Below are 16,499 nucleotides of genomic sequence, written 5' to 3'. Positions count from 1 at the left end.
AGTAATGCCCTGATGGCGGCCCTGAAGCCGGCATCACCACTCTGAGGTATCTCTCAGTGGGTGGCACAATTCTCCTGCAGCAGGATCACTGTGCCACCTCCTGAGCAACAGCAGTCAGCACTGCAGTACTGAGAAAGTGTAGAAATACTCACCCCAGTCCGCAGCTGAGCCAGGAGCTAAGCAGCTGATCCCTCCCCTCCATCAGCATCACAGCTTTCAGACTTAGGAGCGCCATGGAGAGGTGTCGCTAAATAAAGGGGGTGGTGTCACAGACAACCATGGGGAAGTAAACAGATGGAGAGAAAGAAAAGAGAGAAAATATGGAAGAAGTGACGAGAGAAAGAGATACAATACGAAAGAGAGAGGCAGGAGACACCAGAAGTAAAGGTATGAGACAAGAGAGATGCAGGAAACACAAGAGAGACAGGTGCTGTATATAAGACACTGACTGCCATCTACTTGCCTTGCCCCCTTTTTTTCCTACACCCTCCTCCCTCTTGTCTGGCTGCAGTATATTTACAATGCATGCCAGTACTGCTTGTAATTTATGATAAACTGAATATATATAATTTTGTGCCCTTTTCTATTGGCTACAGGGGCTGCAGCCTATGATGTTATAAGCTGTCAGAAAAGGATGCAACAGATATAAAAAATATAAACAAGTCAAGACTCCAGGAACAGTTTGTCTGGGCCGGGAACAGCCATCAAGTGCGATATGCATGCATACTAGTCAGGTTCGGGCCGGAAGTATGCATACTGTATTGGCTACGGTGGAGCACAGTGCATGCTCTAGGAGGATTCACAAGTCTGCAGTCACTCTGTATGACTGCAGACTTATAATTCTAGATCGGGCAACTCCTTTAACATCTTAAATGCTGCTGTCAATTGCTGACAGCTGCATTTAAGAGTCACAATCCGGCTCAGACAGGTCATCGGTTTTCCTATGACATGATCACAGGGATCCCATGGGTTGCTGTTACACCTGGGGGCCTGCTGAACGTGAAAGTGTCTGCTATGTGATCTTTCCTGTGATGTCGAGCCTGTGCCTGGGCATCATAGAAGACAGCTGTGGTATTACTGTGTATAGTACAAGTGATCAGACAATCGTAGGTTAAAGTTCCCTAAGGGGAATAACAAATAAAGTACAAAGTAAAGAAAACATTTTTGAAAGAAGTAAAAAAAATATAAAAATTTGAATCAACCCCTTTTCCACAGTTAACAATAAAGATATGTAGAAAACTAAACAAATATACATATTTGGAGTCAATGTGTTCAGAAAAGTCAGATATATGAAAATATAAAATTAATTAACCCGATGTGTAAATATTGTAAAGAGAAAAAAAATCGAAATGCCAGAATTGAGGGTTTTTGTTTAATGCATTAACAAGTGATCAAATCATTATATACACAGCAAAATAGTGTTAACAAAAGCATGAGGTTGCTGCACAAAAAATGAACCCCCACACTGTTTTATTGATAGAAAAATAGAAATATTACAGGTTTTGGAAAATGGTGACTCAAGCTAATTTTTGTTTTAACAAATTTTTGAATTTTACTTCACCACTTAAGTTTTTAAAAAAAATCACTTTACTTGGAATTGTTCTTCTATTTTCCAGTATGATAAAATGGATAGAGTCATTCAAAAGTAAAACTAGTCCCTCAAAAAGCAAGTCCCACATGGCTTTATCAGTGAGAAGAAAGAAAAGTTACAGTTCTTGGAAAAAGAGGAGAGTAAAATGAAAGTGCAAAAACTGTTTGGTCCTTAAGCAGTTAAAGGGGTAGGAAGGAGGAATTGTTCTTTCCAACAATTTACAGGCTTATGTGCATTGCCTTAGAAGGTGAGCACCACCAGAGAAGCCCTCCCATTATTGGGTGTATTACTAAGGTCTCTGTTCACATAGCTGTCCCTAGTACTGTAACTACTAACTCCTCACATAATGTGGCTTCCTCTCCATCCATCATTAGGCAGTCCCTATCATATGTTCCTTCCATCATCTAGGTGCTGACCAATTCCAGGTCTCACTGATCCATTTTTGTGCCTCCTTATCTATCACACTGAATACCTCATTGACCCTCCATGGTGACTCATTAGTTGCACTGTCTCACACAACTAAGGCCATTCTGGTTCTAGTGTTGTCTCTCTAAGAGAGCTATTACTCATCGTCTGGCCTACACCCTTTTTTGAAGATTTTAAAAAGCTTTGGAAATTTGCACCAATGGTAATGATTTTCCGATAATAGCGAAATGAGCATCACCCATTATTGTTGTGAGTTCATTTTCCCCTCCGTCACTGAGGCCTGGTGAACTCCCTATTCTAGTGAAGGAAGGTAGTGAGCCTGATTATCAGGCACCTGGGACTAATGAAGACGATTGGCTGAGTGGAGTCACTGACTGGATTTAAGGCAGCCTACGCCCTTTCTGCCCTGCGGGTGATTTCTCTGTGGACTCTTGGACACCAGTCTGATTCCTGCTCTACTAAAGCTAAGTTTTCTGTTTTGCCTTTTTGCATTTAAGATTTGTTTTTGTTTTTCTTGCTTTTTGGATTCTGCCACTCCCTGCTGGAGTGTGCAGTGTTCCGTTAGCTCTGTCTTCTGAATGTACCTGAGTGCTGATTTAGTTTTTGAAGCTTAGTTGCTTCAGGGCCATTTTTATATCAGCTTGTTGGCTTTTGTCTCTGATAGGGTTTTGGCAGATTGCAGACAGCAGCCTTCCTATCCGTTCCTATCTAGGTAGTTTTTGGGCCCCGTCTTTGCTCAGCCTGTCTTTCTGTCTGTGTAAGTGTTTTCATCTTGCTTCACCGTCATTATATGTGGGGGGCTGCCTATTGCTTTGGGGTCTGCTCTGGGGCAGTTAGATTTCCCCTTTCCTTCTTTAGGCCTATGTATCTCTCCGGCTGTGATCGAGGGGTCTAGGTCATCGTAGGAACCCCCCACGGCTACTGCTAGTTGTGTTGATAGGTTCAGGGGTCTGCAATCTGATAGTTGCCAACTTCTCTGGTTTTCTGGACTTAGCTAGCATTTCTGTTTTTGCCTCCTACGGTGACTCAATCATAACACATTATGCTCCTTGCCTTTCCAGCAGCATTGTTCTGGTTATCTGCTATAAATGTAAATTAAAAGGCTGTCCATTAACCCCTTTCAATGTTCCTAATGTGTCTATAGGAAAAAGCATACATCTTTAAGGGTTTCACTCTGACTGCCGTGTACATTGCATTAACGTAACATTATGTTATGTGGGCACTACATCCACTGATTGGCTGCAGAGCATGGAGAAGTGCCAGTCCAGGACGTAAGCATACTTTCTTTAACTAGATACATAGGGACACTTAAAGGGGATGTCCAGGGGTGGACAACTTTTTTAACTGTATGTGATGACATCCTGACTGTTTCATTCAGCCAAAGGCCTCAATGGTTACTTACAAATATTTGGCCTATGACTGCTGAAGCCAGAGATTAGGTGCAGCAGTCACTTGAGGTTACAGATGGACAGGTGCTTATCCTTTAAAATTTGAGCAGGGTTCCTTTAGTACTAAGTTTCAAAACTTGTAGAAAAACTCTTTAATACTGTACATCATAGTAAGAAGTGACTGGAATGTGTGATTGTTAGGAGGCAATGAGACCAGTCAAGGTACAGGTGGGGCAAAAAGGGGAAATTGCCTTTACTTTTAGCTATTGTTACTTAGAATCATAGAATCATAGAATGGTAGAGTTGGAAGGGACCTCCTGGGCCATCTGGTCCAACCCCCTCCTCAAAGCAGGATTCGCTAAATCATCCCAGACAGATGTCTGTCCAGCCTCTGTTTGAAGACTTCCATTGAAGGAGAACTCACCACTTCTCATGGCAGCCTGTTCCACTCATTGATTACTCTAACTGTCAAAAAGTTTTTTCTAATATCTTATATTTCTATATATCGTATATATCTACATATCTTATATCTTATATTTTGTGGTTGAGAAAAGTGTGTGTGAAAATGGGTGTGGCTAGCAAAATTGGCACAACATCCAAGTGGGGTTTGGCTTTAAAAAGGGTGGGGTTTCCCAACACAAACAGGGAATCTGTTAAAAATTTTAAACCCACCCTTTAGAAAAGGTCCTTTTTTATGGCCAAGGTCCAAGCAGTAGCTGACGTTACATTGCACGGTACAGTATATGTTCTATTTTGCAGCTCTTTCTAGCATCATATTTTAAATCAATGGATTGTGTGTATGGCAAAATCAAACTGCTATATAAGAAATTATATATACAGAATTTATGAAGTGTGAGGCAGTGACCGGTGTCACATGTAGGGGGCGTTTTGTGTTCCCACCAGGATGCGCACGGAGGCGTATTGAGGCCATGAGAGTGCATTGCAGTCACAGGCGTAGCTGTAGTTGCAATGCGGAATAAAAGTGAGTATAGGTCTTGGACATGCTGGTTGTCCAAGGCAGATTTAGGGAAAACCTGCTCTGGGCTTTTGTGTTTTGAAACAGACTACAGGATAATAGTGGGGCAGTCTGTTTCATTCCTAGCCCAGGTTTTTCATGTGGCTGAAGGCCACAGATTCTAGTCAAAAGCCCTGCAGTAAAGGGTTTGGGGGTGTCAAGGTCAGTGTCAGTTTGGTCTAGCAAGAGTGCAGAGTGGAAGAGTTTGCAGAGCTCCACCTGTGTGAGGCAACACAGGTAAGTGGAGCAAAACAGTCAAGGTAGCTGAAAGACTTGGCACCCACAGCGTACACAGCGGTGCAGTTACCCACGGCAACCGGTCTTGGAGGTAGACTGGTGCGTGTATTGGCTGCAATCTGACGGACTCTCTTGGCGAACATTAGAGAGACTTTTGCTTTGGAACTTTACTGTGGTCACTGACTGTCTATCACACTGCATCAACCTTGCTGCACTACAGAAGATATTTTACTCTGATGTAGATAAATTATAGACTATATTGAGTCTGAAAACTCAAAAAGACATAAATTCAAAAATATTATAAAATACAAAAAGCAGCCTTACTTACCAATACCAAATCACAATACCAATGCAGTCGTCGGATGTAGCAGACCCCATGATAAAGGAGGAGGCAGCACAGGTGCATAATACTGATTAAGTACTCACACACCATCATGGAAAGAGCGGTCATCTAGTATTATACATGCACACAGATGAAGCTTGTCTAGGGAACCAGTCACACAGATGTGGTGCACCCTGTCTGGGTTACAGCCTATTAGGGATGCCCATAATTTTAAAACAGGCAAGCTGCCCAGTACTATATAAGTGCACCCCGCAAGCACAGAAACACCTATTAACCCAACCAACACTGTGAAAAAATGATATACAAATGAAGGATTGTTTGAAAATTTGGACAAAACATGCAGGCTCGCAACCCACATCAAAGGTCTTCATTGTCTGTATCCTGCTAGTGCATTGGTATTGTGATTTGGTATTAATATCTAAGGCTGCTCTTTTTTTCTGCGATGTTCCCACATAGCGTAATTGTTGCATATTCTCTGCTGCTTTATTTTATTTTATAATCTACTGTCTCTAAGCAAAGTAGATGTGTTTTCATGAAAACTCAGGCACACTGTGTGTTCAAAGACACTGTAGAACTCTGCGTTTTTTGGTCCCTTTCTTCTTTAAATACTTCTGTTGGGAGTCTGAAGAGGACATGTAAAATAAGATTTATGGTTTCTTTTGTGGAATCACGGTGTTTCTGGAAAAAAAAAGAATCATTACAAATCTGCTGCAAATCCACACTAAAAACACATAAAAGGATAAAAGGGTAAAAAAACGCAATTAGAATGTAACAAAAAAGCAAGTTGTTGTGTATTTTGTTGCAGACAATGTAGAAAAAGTGCACAATAAAATGCAGCATTTACGCTACTTGGGAACCAGTCTGCAGGGCGGTTTCACATTCTGCATTTCTCTGAAATATTATTTTTTGTTTGGTGGGGTGGGTGGCGAGTCAGTTCAAGAATTTAAGTAAATCTACCAAGAACTGTGAATAAAAACGAAGACATTTCTCAATAAAAATGTATTTTTTATTATTGCAACAAGAATAAAAACTGTCTGTAACAGACAGAATAAAAAAGATATAGAGGGGACACAATCCCATTTTTATTCTGTCTGTCATGGACAGTTTTTATTCTTGTTGTAATAATAAAAAATATGGGTTTTTTTGTGGTTTATTCACACTTTTTGGTAGATTTACTAAAAATTTAGAATGTACCTTTTCTGGATTCTTTTCAATGGTAATAACTAGAGTTGAGCGAAACGGGTCGAAAAAATTCAAAAGTCGCCGACTTTTGGCAAAGTCGGGTTTCATGAAACGAAACCCGACCCTAGGATGAGGTCGGCCACGAGGTCGGCGACTTACGCGCCAAAGTCGCGTTTCAAAAGTTTGTTTTGCGCTCTTTTTCAGCCAATCAGGATCCACGGACACTGTAGGCAACGTGATGACCTAGGCACGGGTCACCACCATCTTTCAGAAGGGCATGCAAGTGATTGGATTGTTTTGGTGGGCGTCACAGGGGGTATAAAAGGGCGTGCACGCCGACCGCCATCTTACTTCTGCCGATCTTAGTATAGGGAGAGGTTGCTGCTGATTCTGTAGGGAGAGCGTTAGGCAGGGAAGAAGACAAAAAAACTGCTTCTGCTGCTAGCGATTTGGCCTGCACAACACACAAGTCACTGTGTGTGCAGTGCAAGGGGAGGCTATATTGTGGTGTATCAGTGGTGTTGGTTGTTGGGCTGCCTTTTAAGGCTTCCTGACACGCTGGCATTGCTGTTTACCCACTGCTCCGCAAACTGCTTTTTTAAAAGCAATCCAATCTCCCTTATCCTCTAGTCACTTTTGTCACAGCTGTGCCATCGAGCCTGTCACATAGCGCTCAGATATCAGTGGGCCTCACACAATCCACAAGTGTCCAGTGTCCAAAAGTACGCGCAGAGATTCAAAATCTCCATTATCCTCTCGTCACTTTGGTCACAGGCAGCTGTGCCATCGAGCGTGCCACATAGCGCTCAGATATCAGTGGGCCTCACACAATCCACAAGTGTCCAGTGTCCAAAAGTGTGCGCAGAGATTCAAAATCTCCATTATCCTCTCGTCACTTTGGTCACAGGCAGCTGTGCCATCGAGCGTGTCACATAGCGCTCAGATATCAGTGGGCATCACACAATCCACAAGTGTCCAGTGTCCAAAAGTGTGTGCAGAGATTCAAAATCTCCATTATCCTCTCGTCACTTTGGTCACAGCTGTGCCATCGAGCCTGTCACATAGCGCTCAGATATCAGTGGGCCTCACACAATCCACAAGTGTCCAGTGTCCAAAAGTGTGCGCAGAGATTCAAAATCTCCATTATCCTCTCGTCACTTTTGTCACAGGCAGCTGTGCCATCGAGCCTGTCACATAGCGCTCAGATATCAGTGGGCCTCACACAATCCACAAGTGTCCAGTGTCCAAAAGTGTGCGCAGAGATTCAAAATCTCCATTATCCTCTAGTCACTTTGGTCACAGCTGTGCCATCGAGCCTATCACATAGCGCACAGATATCAGTGGGCCTCACACAATCCACAAGTGTCCAGTGTCCAAAAGTGTGCGCAGAGATTCAAAATCTCCATTATCCTCTCGTCACTTTGGTCACAGGCAGCTGTGCCATCGAGCGTGTCACATAGCGCTCAGATATCAGTGGGCCTCACACAATCCACAAGTGTCCATTGTCCAAAAGTGTGCGCAGAGATTCAAAATCTCCATTATCCTCTCGTCACTTTGGTCACAGGCAGCTGTGCCATCGAGCGTGTCACATAGCGCTCAGATATCAGTGGGCCTCACACAATCCACAAGTGTCCAGTGTCCAAAAGTGTGCGCAGAGATTCAAAATCTCCATTATCCTCTCGTCACTTTGGTCACAGGCAGCTGTGCCATCGAGTGTGTCACATAGCGCTCAGATATCAGTGGGCCTCACACAATCCACAAGTGTCCATTGTCCAAAAGTGTGCGCAGAGATTCAAAATCTCCATTATCCTCTCGTCACTTTGGTCACAGGCAGCTGTGCCATCGAGCCTGTCACATAGCGCTCAGATATCAGTGGGCCTCACACAATCCACAAGTGTCCAGTGTCCAAAAGTGTGCGCAGAGATTCAAAATCTCCATTATCCTCTTGTCACTTTGGTCACAGGCAGCTGTGCCATCGAGCGTGTCACAAAGCGCTCAGATATCAGTGGGCCTCACACAATCCACAAGTGTCCAGTGTCCAAAAGTGTGCGCAGAGATTCAAAATCTCCATTATCCTCTCGTCACTTTGGTCACAGCTGTGCCATCGAGCCTGTCACATAGCGCTCAGATATCAGTGGGCCTCACGCAATCCACAAGTGTCCAGTGTCCAAAAGTGTGCGCAGAGATTCAAAATCTCCATTATCCTCTCGTCACTTTGGTCACAGCTGTGCCATCGAGCCTGTCACATAGCGCTCAGATATCAGTGGGCCTCACGCAATCCACAAGTGTCCAGTGTCCAAAAGTGTGCGCAGAGATTCAAAATCTCCATTATCCTCTCGTCACTTTGGTCACAGGCAGCTGTGTCATCGAGCGTGTCACATAGCGCTCAGATATCAGTGGGCCTCACACAATCCACAAGTGTCCAGTGTCCAAAAGTGTGCGCAGAGATTCAAAATCTCCATTATCCTCTCGTCACTTTGGTCACAGGCAGCTGTGCCATCGAGCGTGTCACATAGCGCTCAGATATCAGTGGGCCTCACACAATCCACAAGTGTCCAGTGTCCAAAAGTGTGCGCAGAGATTCAAAATCTCCATTATCCTCTCGTCACTTTGGTCACAGGCAGCTGTGCCATCGAGCCTGTCACATAGCGCTCAGATATCAGTGGGCCTAAAACAATCCACAAGTGTCCAGTGTCCAAAAGTGTGCGCAGAGATTCAAAATATCCATTATCCTCTCGTCACTTTGGTCACAGGCAGCTGTGCCATCGAGCCTGTCACATAGCGCTCAGATATCAGTGGGCCTCACACAATCCAAAAGTGTCCACTGTCCACAAGTGTGTGCAGAAATTCTAAATCTCCCCTGTCCTATAGACACCTTGTACCTTGTTTTACATTACTATATAGTTTGTTGGATTTTGTCTACATTTCTACCAAAAATGAGGAAGGCTGGTGGAAGAGGCCGTGGAATTGGGCGGGGGTTGGCAGCTGGTAATGATGGTGTTGGTGGTGGATCTGATGGTAGTGGCAAGAGCAAAATAGGACCGAATGCAGGAGGTGCTGACCCTGCGTCATCGTCTGGCTACATAAGGCCTCGAACGCTTAGTTTTCTAGGAGTTGGCAAACCGCTTTTAAAGGCAGAGCATCAGGAAAAAGTTTTGTCTTACATTGCTGACTCAGCCTCCAGCTCTATCGCCTCCTCTTCTTCAGTTGTAAAAAGTAAAAGCACTGAGTCGTCATTGGAGGCTCATGTTCATGAACCACACCTTTCCTTGTGTCCTTCACCCCAACCAAGATTGAAGGATGACGCAGGCCATACTACTGATTAATCCATGGAGCTGTTTTCACATACCATGCCTGGATTATCAAGTGAAATGGTGAATTACCCAGGCCAAGATGAATCTGACATGGAGTGCACTGATGCACAGCCGCTGATGGATGATTCTGCTGGTACATTCACTCAGAGCACTACATTGTCCTCGCAGTGTACAGAGCCAGATTTTGACCCTGATGAGACTCAGGTGCCCCTTCCCGCACACTATACCACCATACACGGTGACACAGAGAAAGGTGCACATGACATAGAAGAGGAGGTGATGGATGACCCAGTTGTTGACCCAGATTGGCATCCATTGGGGGAAGAGGGTGCTGCTTCCAATAGCTCAGATGAGGAGCATCCACAGCAGACATCGACATCGCAACAGCTGTTATCTGGCAGGCCCGGAGCACTCCAAAGACAGGTTCCAAACATCAAAAGAGTTGCTGGACAGCTTGTCCAGAGGGTCAAAAGATCACAGCGTGCTAGGCCGCAAAATGTCTGCCAAAGTAGGAAGAGTGCAGTGTGGCACTTTTTTGAACAAAATCCTCATGATCAGGCCAAGGTTATCTGTAAGAAGTGCGCAAAGACCTTTAGCCGAGGGAAAAATCTGAACAATTTGAATACCAGTTGCATGCTTAGACATTTAACCAGCATGCACTTGCAAGCGTGGACACAACACCAAACCTCAAGTGCCACATGTGCAACTGATCACAACGAAGGTAGTCAGCAACGCTACATTGTTTCCCCCACTGTAAGCCCACCAGTTAGCACAGCAGCAAATGTTGAGGTGTCATTGCAAGACCACAGCAGTCAGGGAATCCCACTGTTATATCAACGAAAGACTGATTCTAGGCCATCAGAAAGAACACCAACTCCATCACCATCATCAACCCTCTCTCAGTCCGCCCTGTCCACCGCTACTTCCACCATATGCAGCTCTCAAGTCCAGCTCACCCTCCCAGACACTATGAGTAGGTCAAGTACTCAGTCTCTCATCCGCGTACACTGGGTTTGAACGCCCACATTGCCAAACTAATCTCGTTTGAGATGATGCCCTTTCGGTTGGTGGAAAGCACAGCTTTCCGCGAACTCATGGCCTATGCAGTAGCATGCTATGACCTACCCAGTCGCCACTTCTTCTCTCGCAAAGCCATCCCAGCCCTCCACCATCATGTGAAAGACCGCATTGTCCATGCACTCAAGCAGTCAGTGAGCGGAAAGGTGCACCTCACAACTGATGCATGGTCCAGTCGGCATGGCCAGGGCCGTTACGTGTCCATCACTGCGCACTGGGTTAATGTGGTGGATGCAGGGTCCACAGGGGACAGCGGTGGTGGGACAGTGCTGCCTAGCCCACGGTATAGGAAACAGTTGGCTGTAGGCGTTCGACCCTCCTCCTCCTCCTCCTCCTCCTCCTCCAGAAGCGAAAGCTCGTCCACAGAGCGCAGTCGTACGAGCACTCCATCTGCAGCTGCCACTGTTGCACACGATGTGTCCCCCTATCGAGCAGCTAGTGGAAAGCGTCAGCAGGCTGTGTTGCAGATGATGTGTTTGGGCGACAGACACACCGCCAAGGTGCTGGCCGAGTACTTGAAGCGACAAACTGAGTCATGGCTGGGCAGTGTACATCTTGAGGCAGGCAAGGTAGTTAGTGATAACGGCCGTAATTTTGTGGCAGCCATAGCCCTTTCAAAACTCAGCCACATACCTTGCTTGGCTCACACCTTGAACCTGGTGGTGCAGTGCTTCCTCAAAAATTATCCGGAGTTAACAGCCCTGATCCAGAAGGTGCGAAGACTGTGCGCGCACATCCGCCGGTCGCCTGTACACTCCGTTCGTATGCAGAAGCTGCAGCAATTTCTCCACCTTCCCAACCACCGCCTCATTATCGACATTGCAACAAGGTGGAACTCCACCCTGCACATGGTGGAGCGGCTGTGCGAGCAGAGGCAGGCCATAATGCATTTGTGGGAGGATACACGGCCAGGCACTTTGAGAGCAGACATGGAGTTGACAGGCGTGCAGTGGTCGAAGCTGAAAGACCTTTGTAAAGTCCTTCAGTGTTTTGAGCAATGCACACGGCTGGTAAGCGCAGACGACGCCATCCTAAGCATGAGCATCCCACTTATGCGTCTGCTCATGCAAACTTTGACGCACCTTAAGGAGCAGGCGTCTGCAGCCAATGTTGATGAGGAGGAAGAGGAGGAGGGAATCCTTGATGACATTCAGCCATTGTCTGCTCAGGGACCTCTCCTGGACGAGGTGGAGGAAGAAGAGGAGGAGGAGGAGGATGATGGGGATGATTACTTAGGGGAGGAGGATGCATCTCGTGGGGCAAGTGAAAATGTTGGCGTGGCAAGGTCTGGTACAGGGTTTGTGCGTGACTGGAGGGATGTGGATTTGCCAGAAAGTGCTCCTCCACCCAGCACTCGCAGTGCATCATTGACACCGGGAACATTGGCCCACATGTCAGATTATGCCTTGCGGATCCTAAAAAGGGACCCCCGCATTGCCAAAATGATGAACGATGACGACTACTGGTTGGCCAGCATCCTGGATCCATGCTATAAAGGCAAATTACAAAACATCATGCCACAGGAGAACCTTGACCTAATATTGGCTAATAAACAAGCAACTCTGGTAAATCGGTTGCTTGAGGCATTCCCAGCACACAGCAGCGGTGATGGTTCTCACACGAGCCGTACGGGCCGGGGGCAGCTTGGCAGAGGTGTTCGTGGTGCACACAGCAGAAGTGGCGTTGGAGACAGGGGTTTCATGACAATGTTGTGGACTGATTTTTCAAATACCGCTCACACAACTGGTAATACTGCATCGATGGAAAGTGACAGGAGACAGCAGTTGTCAACTATGGTTACAAACTACTTTTCCTCCCATATCGATGTTCTCCCACACAGGTCATTCCCCTTTGACTATCGGGCCGCTAAACTGGACACCTGGCCTGAATTGGCCCAATATGCCTTACAGGAGCTCGCTTGCCCAGCTGCAAGTGTGCTATCGGAAAGAGTCTTCAGTGCAGCTGGATCAATCCTGACAGAAAAAAGGACCCGTCTGTCAACCCAAAATGTGGATGATCTAACCTTCATTAAAATGAACCACGCATGGGTTTCCAAGGATTTTGTCCCACCTTCCACTGATGACACATAGGGCGACAGAAAAATGGCTTGCTTTGGTCCACCTCTTCCTGGTACTTCACCTATTTCGCCTTTTGCATCAGCTGAATGTCCAACATCAACATATGCCACTTTCTAAAACTCCCTAACTGTGCTGCCTCCCCCCCCATGGCCGGGGTCACCACCTACCGCACGACACCGTGCGAGTGCCGTTGCCCTGGACAGGTGGGTAGGCCGAATCTTGGGCGCGGGCACTGGCACAGGGTCCCTCATAGTGCAATCAAGTGTCTCTGACGGCGGTGGTGCACACCCGCCGTCAGACACACCGCTGTACTATGAGGGGCCCAGTGCCAGTACCGACGCCCACGAGTGGGCCCCCCTTGCTTGGGCAGAGCCCCAGCATTTGCAATCTTTACCTCTCCCTGCTCCTCCGCTGTGTAATCTGGGCCGTCAAATCCATACTGTGCCTGACACCGTCTGAGCCTGCCTCCTGAGACATATATTTTGAATGTGTACGCTATCCATACATGTTATCCGGGGATACGGTACCCTTTCTAACCTTTGTGCAATCACGTGCAATCCATACTGGGCCTAACACCGTCTGAGCCTGCCTCCTGAGACATATATTTTGAATGTGTACGCTATCCATACATGTTATCCGGGGATACGGTACCCTTTCTAACCTTTGTGCAATCACGTGCAATCCATACTGGGCCTAACACCGTCTGAGCCTGCCTCCTGAGACATATATTTTGAATGTGTACGCTATCCATACATGTTATCCGGGGATACGGTACCCTTTCTAACCTTTGTGCAATCACGTGCAATCCATACTGTGCCTGACACCGTCTGAGCCTGCCTCCTGAGACATATATTTTGAATGTGTACGCTATCCATACATGTTATCCAGGGATACGGTACCCTTTCTAACCTTTGTGCAATCACGTGCAATCCATACTGGGCCTGACACCGTCTGAGCCTGCCTCCTGAGACATATATTTTGAATGTGTACGCTATCCATACATGTTATCCAGGGATACGGTACCCTTTCTAACCTTTGTGCAATCACGTGCAATCCATACTGGGCCTAACACCGTCTGAGCCTGCCTCCTGAGACATATATTTTGAATGTGTACGCTATCCATACATGTTATCCGGGGATACGGTACCCTTTCTAACCTTTGTGCAATCACGTGCAATCCATACTGGGCCTAACACCGTCTGAGCCTGCCTCCTGAGACATATATTTTGAATGTGTACGCTATCCATACATGTTATCCGGGGATACGGTACCCTTTCTAACCTTTGTGCAATCACGTGCAATCCATACTGTGCCTGACACCGTCTGAGCCTGCCTCCTGAGACATATATTTTGAATGTGTACGCTATCCATACATGTTATTCAGGGATACGGTACCCTTTCTAACCATTGTGCAATCACGTGCAATCCATACTGGGCCTGACACCGTCTGAGCCTGCCTCCTGAGACATATATTTTGAATGTGTACGCTATCCATACATGTTATCCGGGGATACGGTACCCTTTCTAACCTTTGTGCAATCACGTGCAATCCATACTGGGCCTAACACCGTCTGAGCCTGCCTCCTGAGACATATATTTTGAATGTGTACGCTATCCATACATGTTATCCGGGGATACGGTACCCTTTCTAACCTTTGTGCAATCACGTGCAATCCATACTGGGCCTAACACCGTCTGAGCCTGCCTCCTGAGACATATATTTTGAATGTGTACGCTATCCATACATGTTATCCGGGGATACGGTACCCTTTCTAACCTTTGTGCAATCACGTGCAATCCATACTGTGCCTGACACCGTCTGAGCCTGCCTCCTGAGACATATATTTTGAATGTGTACGCTATCCATACATGTTATCCAGGGATACGGTACCCTTTCTAACCTTTGTGCAATCACGTGCAATCCATACTGGGCCTGACACCGTCTGAGCCTGCCTCCTGAGACATATATTTTGAATGTGTACGCTAACCATACATGTTATCCAGGGATACGGTACCCTTTCTAACCTTTGTGCAATCACGTGCAATCCATACTGGGCCTAACACCGTCTGATCCTGCCTCCTGAGACATATATTTTGAATGTGTACGCTATCCATACATGTTATCCGGGGATACGGTACCCTTTTTAACCTTTGTGCAATCACGTGCAATCCATACTGGGCCTAACACCGTCTGAGCCTGACTCCTGAGGCATATATTTTGAATGTGTACGCTATCCATACATGTTATCCGGGAATACGGTACCCTTTCTAACCTTTGTGCAATCACGTGCAATCCATACTGTGCCTGACACCGTCTGAGCCTGCCTCCTGAGACATATATTTTGAATGTGTACGCTATCCATACATGTTATCCAGGGATACGGTACCCTTTCTAACCTTTGTGCAATCACGTGCAATCCATACTGGGCCTAACACCGTCTGAGCCTGCCTCCTGAGACATATATTTTGAATGTGTACGCTACCTATACATGTTATCCGGGGATACGGTACCCTTTCTAACCTTTGTGCAATCACGTGCAATCCATACTGGGCCTAACACCGTCTGATCCTGCCTCCTGAGACATATATTTTGAATGTGTACGCTATCCATACATGTTATCCGGGGATACGGTACCCTTTTTAACCTTTGTGCAATCACGTGCAATCCATACTGGGCCTAACACCGTCTGAGCCTGCCTCCTGAGACATATATTTTGAATGTGTACGCTATCCATACATGTTATCCGGGGATACGGTACCCTTTCTAACCTTTGTGCAATCACGTGCAATCCATACTGTGCCTGACACCGTCTGAGCCTGCCTCCTGAGACATATATTTTGAATGTGTACGCTATCCATACATGTTATCCAGGGATACGGTACCCTTTCTAACCTTTGTGCAATCACGTGCAATCCATACTGGGCCTAACACCGTCTGAGCCTGCCTCCTGAGACATATATTTTGAATGTGTACGCTACCTATACATGTTATCCGGGGATACGGTACCCTTTCTAACCTTTGTGCAATCACGTGCAATCCATACTGGGCCTAACACCGTCTGAGCCTGCCTCCTGAGACATATATTTTGAATGTGTACGCTCTCCATACATGTTATCTGGGGATACGGTACCCTTTCTAACCTTTGTGCAATCACGTGCAATCCATACTGTGCCTGACACCGTCTGAGCCTGCCTCCTGAGACATATATTTTGAATGTGTACGCTATCCATACATGTTATCCAGGGATACGGTACCCTTTCTAACCATTGTGCAATCACGTGCAATCCATACTGGGCCTGACACCGTCTGAGCCTGCCTCCTGAGACATATATTTTGAATGTGTACGCTATCCATACATGTTATCCAGGGATACGGTACCCTTTCTAACCTTTGTGCAATCACGTGCAATCCATACTGGGCCTAACTCCGTCTGAGCCTGCCTCCTGAGACATATATTTTGAATGTGTACGCTATCCATACATGTTATCCGGGGATACGGTACCCTTTCTAACCTTTGTGCAATCACGTGCAATCCATACTGGGCCTAACACCGTCTGATCCTGCCTCCTGAGACATATATTTTGAATGTGTACGCTATCCATACATGTTATCCGGGGATACGGTACCCTTTCTAACCTTTGTGCAATCACGTGCAATCCATACTGGGCCTAACACCGTCTGAGCCTGCCTCCTGAGACATATATTTTGAATGTGTACGCTACCTATACATGTTATCCGGGGATACGGTACCCTTTCTAACCTTTGTGCAATCACGTGCAATCCATACTGGGCCTAACACCGTCTGAGCCTGCCTCCTGAGACATATATTTTGAATGTGTACGCTATC

General features: G+C 46.3%; 1 long non-coding RNA gene across 1 annotated transcript in view; it reads left to right on the top strand.

The window, feature by feature from the left end:
- The first annotated feature begins 220 nt into the window (after positions 1–220).
- The window catches only part of LOC141084364 (uncharacterized), a 74,921-nt gene continuing 58,642 nt past the window's right edge, over positions 221–16,499 (top strand). The window contains exon 1 of the long non-coding RNA XR_012230984.1: positions 221–387. This is a non-coding gene — a long non-coding RNA (uncharacterized lncRNA). The remainder of the gene's footprint in view (positions 388–16,499) is intronic.

Source organism: Dendrobates tinctorius, unplaced genomic scaffold (genome assembly GCF_039654945.1).
Source record: "Dendrobates tinctorius isolate UK_male_01 unplaced genomic scaffold, ASM3965494v1 ptg000022l, whole genome shotgun sequence".
Lineage (NCBI taxonomy): Eukaryota > Metazoa > Chordata > Amphibia > Anura > Dendrobatidae > Dendrobates > Dendrobates tinctorius.
This window is presented reverse-complemented; position numbering and strand designations above follow the sequence as displayed.